The following is an 11,106-nucleotide window of genomic DNA, read 5'->3' as shown; positions in this document are numbered from 1 at the left end:
AGGCCTACTTTCTTTTTACGTTGATTTGAACTTCTACATGCTGTAGAGAGGCTACTGGATAAATAAAAACATAATGACCTTCAGAGATTTTTTGTTTTTTTTCTCGACTTACAGGCTTCTGATTCTATGCTCCAGGTTGAACAATGGAGGTCGCTACACTGAACATATTCATTCTATAAGTGTATCATGTCACATCTGGAAATTTTATTTATCAGTGCTGCAAAAGCATCAAATCTTGACCTGAAGTGTGTATCAACACTGACAATTTGCACAACAGACTTCACATTTGCTGCAACAATAATCTAACACAACCGTCTTATAAAAAGACATTTTGTTATTTAGGGTTTTTTTCTGCCATATACGCATGTCCACATCAAAGCAGAAAGACTTGATTTGGTGGTGCTGACGGCACTCGCCTGCCGCCGACTTATTCGCTGTCACGCAATTGCTGGCAGGCTGAAATGTGTTTTCAAGCGAATAGTCTGCGTTTCTGAGCTCAGTAGTACGCTGCATGTCAAACACCACTGATAAAGCCTTATATGAGGAGCCTCTGGAGGGGAAGCATGGTGACACTGTGATACAGTGAAATGACATGAGGAGACAGCGGAGTTAATGATTTTCAGCTGGCATTAAAATTGCTACTGCATGAAATCCCTATCCATACATACATATATACGTTACAAAAAAATGAAAAAGATTTAATTTAAATGAACTGATAGCTAATCATTTGAAATAACAGCTTCTTATGTAATTTTGTAACATGTGGTTTTTACATGAAATGGAGAAAACACGTTAAACTGACAGAATAATTTGAAGCAATTAGGAAAAAATATTTTGCAGTTCCATTATTTCTGGGCATGTGTTTGTTTTGTCTCCAACAATTTATGCAAATATCTTTGTTGGTAAAGTATTTCCCACAATATTCCAGCATCCCCCACATTAAATCTGAATATAGTGACCACAGAACAGACAAGATTAAACTAGCAAGCTTAAAGATGAAATTACAGATACAGATGGTGCATTTTAAATACACTGTATAAACACTGACACTCAGTGGGGAAAAAAAAATAAGATTTGTTCATTGGCAACCTTTCAAATCTGATACATTCAGAAAATATTCCACTTTATTAGAGAAAGGTAGTGCAAGTGAAAAAAGCCCGGTTACATTGCAAAATTATTACAGCATGTCACGGCTGATTTAATTTAGTGATGATGGTAATGAAGAGGGTCAGGCGTGGCAGGACTTAGCAGAGGTTTTTTAGTCAAACATTAAAGTCTCTGACCAGTGAAACAAGCTTATGTCATTCCAACTAAAGCACAGAAGAAAACTCTTAAAGCAGGTTATGTGATGTTTAATGCAGGAACTAGAAGAAGGGAGTAAAGATACTGTACACACACACACACACACACACACACACACACACACACACACACAAGACAACAAAGCAACTGCTGCATGGAACTTTCTCTCTCATTGTCTGTGACATGTATGCTCTCTCTTACATTCTTTCATTCTTCTCAAGCCACTCACATACATATAAAATTCAACATATGTGACTGCACTGTTTCAAGAGCCAGTGACTTTCAGTGCCTATACTGCGTGTTTTTCTAGTCATACAACTTTGTAAAGTGCGAGTATCCTGAGGCAAAGAGACGTTATCACACAGACACAACGCAGTGTGAGTGTGTGTGTGTGTTGGGGGGGGGGGTCTGTGCAATTCCAAGCCCTGTCCATCATGTGGCAGTGTGCAGTTTCTTTGGAGTTGCTGGCACAATGGGGCAGAGCCAGTCAAAGTCAGCCTAATCCCTCACACACACATGCACGGACACACATGCACACACTCACAGATATGTCTGGTCTTTATCTCTGTGAGCAGCTTGAAGCTTACAGCCTGCCTCCCCCACGCGTTCTCCTGCTCCTCTCTCTTTGATGCCTCTCTGGAAACACAGGACCTGCTAATGGAGACAAGAAAAAGGCTTCTCACTACACTGCCTTCTTGTCATTCATGCCAATTCATTACAGTAATGTTCGAAAAGGGGGGGGGGGGGGGGGGCGACCTTCCACCACCACCTCCACCACATTCTCTATATCTGTTTTTCTTTGCCATTTTTGGCAGAGCGTTGTGAAAAGTATTGTAAAATGACAGACGATCCTAACAAATTTTATTGATGTTTGGAGACTTGCCAAAAAGGGGACAGATGAATGGTGTGTTTTCCTTTTCTGCTTAAATGCAAAGACAAAGTGATTATTGGTGCATTTATTGAGTAAGTTAGACCAATTATTCTTTCTACTTTTCTGTCTCTCTCACTATTTTTATTTTCTTCCATAATCAGCATATGATGATCAACATGTAATTCACAAGACAAATATGTTTATGCACACAGACTTCCATCATACAAACAGAGTGATGGAACTGAAGTCATAAGAGTTATTTTTCCTCTGGCACAAAATGCGTTCATTAGACAGTTCTCCCTCTTCATATAATGAGGCACTTGCTCACTTAGTGTTGAGTACAGCCTTGCAACTAAAATATTATGCTGTTTTTAAATTTGTCAGGAGCTGCACTGGGTTGTTCAATATCTGAGTAAAATTAATTAAAAATTATTGACCTCAGAATGATTAGTTGCATTCTCAGAGTTTCATTATGTTAGTCCATAATCTGGTTCATATGATATCTTTAGTAAAAAAAAAAAACAACAAAAAAAATAGATGGACATACACTATGTAACCAAATTTATTATTTAAACCATCCACATCCTTAAATTTACTTTAGGTCTGAGACAGAGCTTTTATGGCTTGGGCTGTAAAGCACTTAATTGCAACCAAGGAAAATTCAAATGCTGTAACATACAGTTCTTAGTGCTTTTCTGATTTAAAAAAGAAAGCACAAAGCAAGGTCCATACAAACAAACACACAAACACATATAGACCGCCTTCATGTGCAAACATGTGCAGACCAAAATATATCATATGACACTCTCACACAAATATGCACATATCCATCTCTGCCTCACCACCCCACACAAACACTTGCTCTCTTCCTGTCACACACTCAGAGTCAGTGATCCTTACTGTGCAATCAAATTCATCTTTGTTCTACAGACTGACAGTTTGATTTATAGCACTTTGTTGTGCGGTGGTTTGAGCCCAGATCTTGCCTGTGAGAAAAGAAGGAATCACTCAATTATTACCTTTTATGGCTTATTCCACCTCAACAATGGTGCTGTCATCGTGACAAGGCACCCCTATGCTATTTAGTGCAGGGCTCAGCATATTTTATTTTGACTGTTTATCATAACAATGAGGAGGATGATGGATTTGAGATTTGAGAATGTGATTTCGACCTTGTGCTACCAACAAAAGGAAAATATCAAGATAGTATGCATTGCAGCAGAGGCATTGTAAGATTCAGTGGAGTGTGACGAGTTTGTAAGCACAAGTTGTGTCCTCTTGTGTTAGACATTCAGAAACTTGATGCATGGTTATTGTATGAAACAAAGATTGATAAAGAGGTGCATTGCTCAAGAGAGAATGAATTGTCTGAGAAGTTAATAGTTAGTCATTAATAACAAGACCTGTGACCTATTTTGACATGAAAAGTGACTGGGAACAAAGACCTGCTAATCACTAATGCCAGGAGGAAAAACACAACAACAATGGGAATGCAAACAACATAGTCAACTAAAACAGAAACAAATGAGAGATGTGAGCTTAAGTACTGTACAACAGTAATATTTTGAGATAGTTGTAGCTACTTTACTATTTCTATTTTGTGCTGCTTTGTACTTCTACTTCTTTATATTTCAGGGCTCTTTTTTGCTCCACCACTACTGATATGACAGCTTCAGTTACTAGTTACCTTTGAGAGAAAACATGTATGATCATCTTACAAAATGGACTGCATTGTCTGTTAGATCATCCAACTTAACACTAACCAGAGTTGTTAAAACTAGCTCGAGCATGACCAACTACAATATTAAAGTGCTACTTATACCTTCATGTGTTAGAAATAATAGCACAGTGATGCAACATGGAATGATGGACATGGAATCATTGTACTGCATAACTTGAAATACTTTGAGTACACTGGGAACACCTTTGACTCTTTGCTTAAGTTTTTGTGATAGAATATTTTGTTTAGTTTTTATTTTATTTGTGTTTTTTCTACGTTTACTTTAGTGAAGACTTTGGATCCTTTTTGATGGTTTCTTTGTTCCTTAAACAAACAATTTTGCTTCAGAGTGGAATTCCCTCTTAATGTGGAATTTTCCCTTAATGTCCAGGTGATAAGTCACTTTCTGGCATGCATCATAGGACAATGAGATATGCTTGTACAGGCAGACGCTGATAGAGTAGACGAAGATAAACAATACTACAAGTGACAGCTATCCTGCAAATCAGAGAGAAGGCAGGCAAAATGACTTTTATATTTACCTTTATGCTTTCAGAAAGATATGCTGGTCAGCGTGTCCTAAGGTCAGCGACAACATGAGCGCCCACTGCGGAATAGCAGGTGAGGTGATCCTGTCAAAATGGATAATAAAAGAACCATCAGTGGTGTGTTTCTAAGATGGACCTTGAATGATAAAAGCATTGATAACTTTAGGTCAGTGTGTTGTTTCAGCATAACATACCATGCTACCAAATTATCTAACTTGGCTTTTAGGTGTTTGAGATTACTGTCATTTGCTTTTATTTCTACTACTTTTATTTTATTTATTTACTATTGATGATGATATTGATGATAGATTAATATAACTTTGGAAAACTTCCAAACATCATGAAAAACCTCGACCATTTAGACTTTGGGTACCCATTTATAGACTTGTGAAATGCTGGAGGATTTTGTGATGAATGCTACTAATGAGTACTGAGCTGTTCACTATACGGACAGCACTAGGACCCTTAAAACCTGTGCTGGATTTATGAGTATGTAGAGTCATGTGATTTGCAACATATAACTTACAGAATATGCCTTGATTCCACTGTTATAAACGCTGCATCATAAATGTAATTCACTTTTTGCTTTCATATTCTCTTTTTGAATGAGGAAAAAAAATAATCTGAAATACATTAAAAAGTGCTACAAAATACGCATATAGAAAGCCCTCATGCTCTGTGACACGGTTTGAAACTGTAATCAACTGCAATGTAATCAACAGCGAAATCAACTGCAATGCTGTTGGCTGGAACCAAGACCAGCGGACTCATGGGGGTCAGAGGCACATGATTGAAAACCACTGATTGCCACTGTGCTGTGTGCCATTTTTTTTCCTTTTGCTTAAATAACCATGCTGATGTTTCTGGATGTATATCGCTCACTAAATATATGACACAAGGCTTCAGTCATTATGATGTACTCCTTAAGCCTTTTAGTCTGCAAACCTTAGTAAGTGGTATTTTACAGTATCTTTACTCTTATTTGAAGACTGTTTATTATTTTTCTGAGCCAACTTTTAATATAATTTATTAGACAAGGAATGCGTGTGAAGTTCCAACTAAACTACCTTCACTTAACTTGCTTTTTTGTCTTGCAAACTGAACTTTCAGAAAATATTGTGGAAATGAAAACAAATGAAAAAAACAAACAAACAAAAAAAACACTAGTTGTTATAGTTGAAATAGTTGAATGTATTAATACAGCAATATTTTGTTATTTTATCTCTGAAATTCAGGTACATGTAACTTGCACTTTTCTACTTTTAGCATGTACTGTTCCATAAAAATATAACCCACCATGTAACATGACAGAGGCAAAATGGCATTTAAAACAGATCAATTGAACAATATTTATTATTTATGTATACACCTTAAAATATGCACAAGATCACAGAAAACTTCAGAAAACAGTTATACCAACAAATTTTAAATCATGAATGGATGTAGAATCAGTCTTAATTAGACTTACCCGCCTTAAACAAAACCTAAATCCATTCCCCAAAATCACACTCATAAATAACTTTCACTGTAGAGGTTGAATGAAGAGAAAGAGTTTAAAGTTTAAAAGGATTTCTGTCATGACTAATGTCAATGCATTAACTCACCAGTCTTAATTTAAAAGGTCAGCACTGGAAGGGGAAAGGTTAAGTTTACTACAAGTCAACAGATAAATGATGTGGTGAATTGTTAACAGACAAACAAGATAACTCTTTTTGCTTTTTTTTTTTTTGTACCTTACTGTAAAATATGGCATCACTTCATTTGACAATGCCATGATGGGTGGGCTACCCACATGCTTAATATTCCCAGAACCCATATTCCCGATATAAATAATTTCAGTCTATTCACATAATGTTATAGTCATTGTCACTGTCACTGGTGACCTACATTTATGGTGGTAAACCATTAATCATAAAGCCTCAGAGGAGAGGAGCAACGCAGCATAAACCAAAGTAGACCATCCAGGCAGGGTATCATGGGAGTCCCTGTCTGTCTTTGGAACAATAACAAACATTACTAAATGCTAGGCTTGGAGAAGGTAACCTCACTGAAGCGCACAGGGATTTCTATGTGTAGACTGTGGGTGTGTTGTGGTAGCCTATTGCCCCCCCCCCTTTGATACACACAGGACTTGTTTTGAAAGTGACAGATTAATTGGTGGTTTCTGCTCAACCCTGAATACACTTGAGTATCACTACCAATGGGTGGTGGAGGTGAAAATTTCAAATTAATCAAACATGACTGAAAGAATCAATGCAGGCATAAACAATTAATATAATATCTAAAATCAGTGAACAAGACTATATAGCACAGGTATAGTATGAACTATATCCAATTTTGAGGTCTTTCTGACTTATCTAGCTCCAACATACAATCAAAATTACAATTTGTCCAATTCTCTGCTTTATGATTGGTTTTGCACATACTGCTTCAGATGTTTGCAGTTACTGTGGTTTTATGTTAACTTCTTGTTTTGAGCAAAATTAAAATGATAGCTCAGTCAGCATGGTTGAGCACTTTAAGATGCTGTGCCGAAGCTGCAGAATCACCTGGAGGCAAGGTATTCAGAACAGCATGCGGTAGTGTATCCTTTATAGGCACGAGTAGGCGCATTTATCATATATGCAGCTTAACACATCAAGTGAAATGATTTTTCTTACTTCTCATCTAAGCCCATCATCAAATCAAAATAACAATTAACTTTTTGGTTTGGGCAATATTGTGTAAAAGGGGACCTAGCAAGTAAACATGGTAGATCAGCATAGGCACTAAACAAAAAAATCCTCCAAAAATGGGGGAAAAAACTGAGAGATTTACATTCCTCAAACTTGTTTACTCTTCTCTACTCACTCATTTTTAACTTCTCTGTAGCTATATGAATACTCAATATTTATTTATTTACTTACTTTTATAATTTTACGAATGCAGAGGTTTGCAGCAGTATCCATCTTGCAGAGTGAGTTACAATGTTGAAGTCTATGTGTATACTGTGTCTCAACAACTACAGAATTGTTTGCCATGAACGTTGACCCACAAGTTCACGTTCCCCATGGTACAGACTGTATTCGGTTTGGTGATTTTTTTCTGACTTTTTATCTAACCCCGTCATTACATCAAAATAGCAACTTAGCCAATACTACTAGTTTTTTCCATGTTTTCACTTACCGTAGTTTTATCATTAACTTCTTGGTTTGGGCAAGATTTAAATTATAACTCCGGAAATGGGATGCAAGAGGTCAGCATGGTTGAGCAGTCTGGGGCGCTATGTTCAGGTTACCGCTTCTCCCCGAGGCAGGAGTCCTTCTGCGTACAAGAAAAAGCTTGTGACAGAACCTGGACCCTTGTAAAGGAAATTACAATGCAATGTTACAATGCAATTTGCCCGATTCTGTGCTTTATGATTGGTTTTGCACATGCTTTACATGTTTACAGTTACTGTAGTTTTATTGTTAACTTCTTAACTTCTTATTGGCAAATTTAGCAAAATAAAAGCTTAGAAAATGTATTCCAACCCATGCCTCCAGGCAAAGCTGCAACCTGAGCATAGCATCTTGACTATTTGACTATGCTGATTAAGCTATAATTATAATCTTGCCCAAAACAAGCAATAGTAGAAAAAATTAAAAAATTATAATGAATAAAAATTTAAAATAAATGACTAGACTGTCAAAATCAACAAATATTAGTTTAATCACAATATTCCCTGATGGAGGCATATCTTGTCATGCTTCTGGGACAGAATAATATCAAGTTAATGTAGAACTAACATCATTACGCCTGCCAACCAGAACAGATTAACAACAGGGAACCTTTTTCTCTATAACCAGTTTCCCACTGTTTCTCATTACAGCATAATGAACTCAGTGTCAAACAGAAATTAATTTCGTTTTGCCCTCAGTGAATGTATGTTTGTCATTAACAGATAAACAAACATGGGGAAGGTCGACAATGTTTTTTAACCACAAAAATAAAACTTTTAGCATTAAGTAGTATGTGTATATTAAGTTGTAGGGTGGTGAATTTCACTGTAAAGAGATAAGTACATCATATTATTTTTCACTTCAGAGCAGAGTTTCATGTCCAGAGAGGCACCACTTGTTCCTGAAAATAAAACCGTTAGGGAATCAAAGAGGTTTTTCTTATTTGTGCCAGTGTCATCCTAACATGGTCATATGTCTCAGCCCTGCATGTCAGGAGGAGGCTGGGGCATGGTTGATCATGGGCCCTCACAGTTTGTTAACAATGGAAGAAATGCACAACAATTAATTAAAATTAATGCCAAGATAATTATGGGATGCAGTTTGAATTATTCCAATTTAAGGTTGAATCTGCCTTAATTAATGACATATTTGATGCACCATCCTCACAACATGGTAAGTGAAACAAATCAAACACAGCCACAGTGCTGCTTGACCAATATGTGCATGCTGGTTCTAGCTAAAATGCTCATGGTGGATCAATGATGAGCTCTATGTTCACATAGTGAATTGACTTCAGTAAGGTGTGAACAGTTTCTGCTGTTTTTGATAATCCCTGTTGTGACTGCCAACAGTTCATTTAGCTCAAAATCTATGAAATCTAAGGAACAGAGAGAGTTTGCGGAGACTGATTATTTTGCATTAAGACTGAAACAAGCAAAGACTGATGTAGAGCAAACTATGGAGGGCTTTGTGGCATACAACAATAACACAAAGTCATTCAAACAGATGAGTCCAACAACAAAATTCACTGATAAATTTGCAGCAGAGTCTTGAATCAGATTTGAGTGGCCATTGGTAACCATTGCAGGGTTGGGTGAAATATCAGTCTCTGCATTGTTTGAGGGCAGCTGAATCAGTCACTTCATTTGTCTAATGCTGTAATGCATTATAATATATAATATTAATCAGAATAGATGCATGCAATAAATGACCTATGCTGTTTCTATTCTAGGGCCTGAGTGAGAATGGATGAGCGAGTCAAGAGCGGGTCGGGGGATTGGTTTGTGTTTAGGATAAAGCAATGCCAACCTTTCTGGAGACATAAGGGACCCAATTTAACAATGAGAGCTGGACTTATTCCTTGTGTTTTAAGTCGTGGTGTTGTTAGTATCTCTAGATCTCCTCTACCTATTTCTGATAGTAGCTGTACAAATAGTTTTATTTTGTCTGAAGACTGACCAATGTCAGAGGGGTGAACTGGACTGTTTTACATATAAATATTCTGGAGAGATTCTGTTATGCTGTGATATAGATACTGGCAGATGAGATGGCTGCTAGAGGAACAACACATTTAGGTCATTATTTCAAATTAACTACAACTTTTCTTCTTTGTCACTGCTGGATTTGCACACACTAATGCTGTTCTGACCATACCAGCTTGAAACTAGGGGCCAATGTGTTTTAGTAAGGCCACCAAAAACCACAAGCATCATTGCCTTCAAATGAAGTCTTCACCCACTGGATGTTAAAGCATCCGTTTCCTCACTTTGATTTGTGACTCATCAGTGTACGTCCTTCAGCTCTATTACCAAATCAAATGTTTTTACATGACTTACTACTCATTGTTTAGGTGACATCTTGGCATAATGAGTGTGGAAGTGTATGGCATGCACTGTGCTAATGAAGTGGATTAAAAATAGACTTCTGATGATGAACTTGGCAAGACATGATTTCTTTTTTTAATGTCATTTCAAAATCTGTCAGACGTGGCTCATATATTGGTGCCTCACCAACACCTCTCCCCTTATAATTACCACTGAAAAGAGCTTGGTGTACCGTGCTGTTAAGTCAGAAATGATTACCCACTTGTTGCCTGACTGCACATGTGACCTGTAACTCACTTCATGAAAAACATTTAATTGAATTTATATTTAGGCTGCGCTGATTTAAGGATTTAAGGTCTCCAGCGACTTTGCTGAGACTCTTTGTTAATTCAGAACATTTTGTCCTCCAGTCTGTGATAATATCTAACCAGCAAGGTCAGATTTTCAACTAGAAATATGTACTTTACAATATATGATAAATTCACTCCATTTCACAGTGAATATTAGCTCCTAGCTACTGCAGTGTCTGCATACTGGCCTAAAGCAAAGGTCCTGTAAGCCTGGAAGATAGAGCAGCCTGCAAACAAATGAGTTAACTGCAGCATGAGATCATTAAAACGAACAGTGCTCCTATCTCACTTGCTGTGCCTCAGGCATTGGGAGGTCACGCTTGATGATTTCATGCTGATGTCTATGCATCGTATATTAGAAAAAATTAATTGTCAATTTTAATACTGTTTTGCAAGAATGGAAAAATGTATCAATTATTCAGTACTTTTCACCCTATGGGGCCAAAACTATCGAGTAAAACAGACTGGTGTGTGTTGTTTGAACATAACAGGCTTTTAATTGATTTGTACTCCAGTGAGACCAAATTATTAAGAAAATTGCACTTTTTGATATAAAGCGAGTTTGATATTTAATGTATCCCATTATCCACCTTGGTGACACTGTCGGCATCTGGTTCCAAAATATATTTTACCCAAAGTATGTAAGGTTGTCTGACATGATACAAAAAAATAATAAAAAAAATGATAGAACCATATGCCATTTCTCCACATTTAGGTCATCTGAGAATCTGGGGCCTTGGCAGCCTTTAGAAACCATCTGAAATGAAGGAAATGGCTTATGTCGGCTAACA

The 11,106-nt window shown here is 37.0% G+C and overlaps 1 long non-coding RNA gene across 1 annotated transcript; it reads right to left on the bottom strand.

Annotated features, from left to right (window-relative positions):
- Nucleotides 1-1,413: 1,413 nt before the first annotated feature.
- Nucleotides 1,414-7,740, bottom strand: LOC124057173. Its single transcript, XR_006843068.1, has 3 exons — nucleotides 7,607-7,740; nucleotides 4,436-4,525; nucleotides 1,414-1,956 (listed from the first exon to the last, which is right to left on the bottom strand). It is a non-coding gene; the product is annotated as an uncharacterized LOC124057173 (long non-coding RNA).
- Between the last annotated feature and the right edge of the window lie 3,366 nt (nucleotides 7,741-11,106).

This window comes from Scatophagus argus, chromosome 3 (genome assembly GCF_020382885.2).
Source record: "Scatophagus argus isolate fScaArg1 chromosome 3, fScaArg1.pri, whole genome shotgun sequence".
Lineage (NCBI taxonomy): Eukaryota > Metazoa > Chordata > Actinopteri > Scatophagidae > Scatophagus > Scatophagus argus.
Note: the sequence above shows the minus strand (reverse complement) of the source record. Positions and strands in the feature narration are given on the sequence as shown.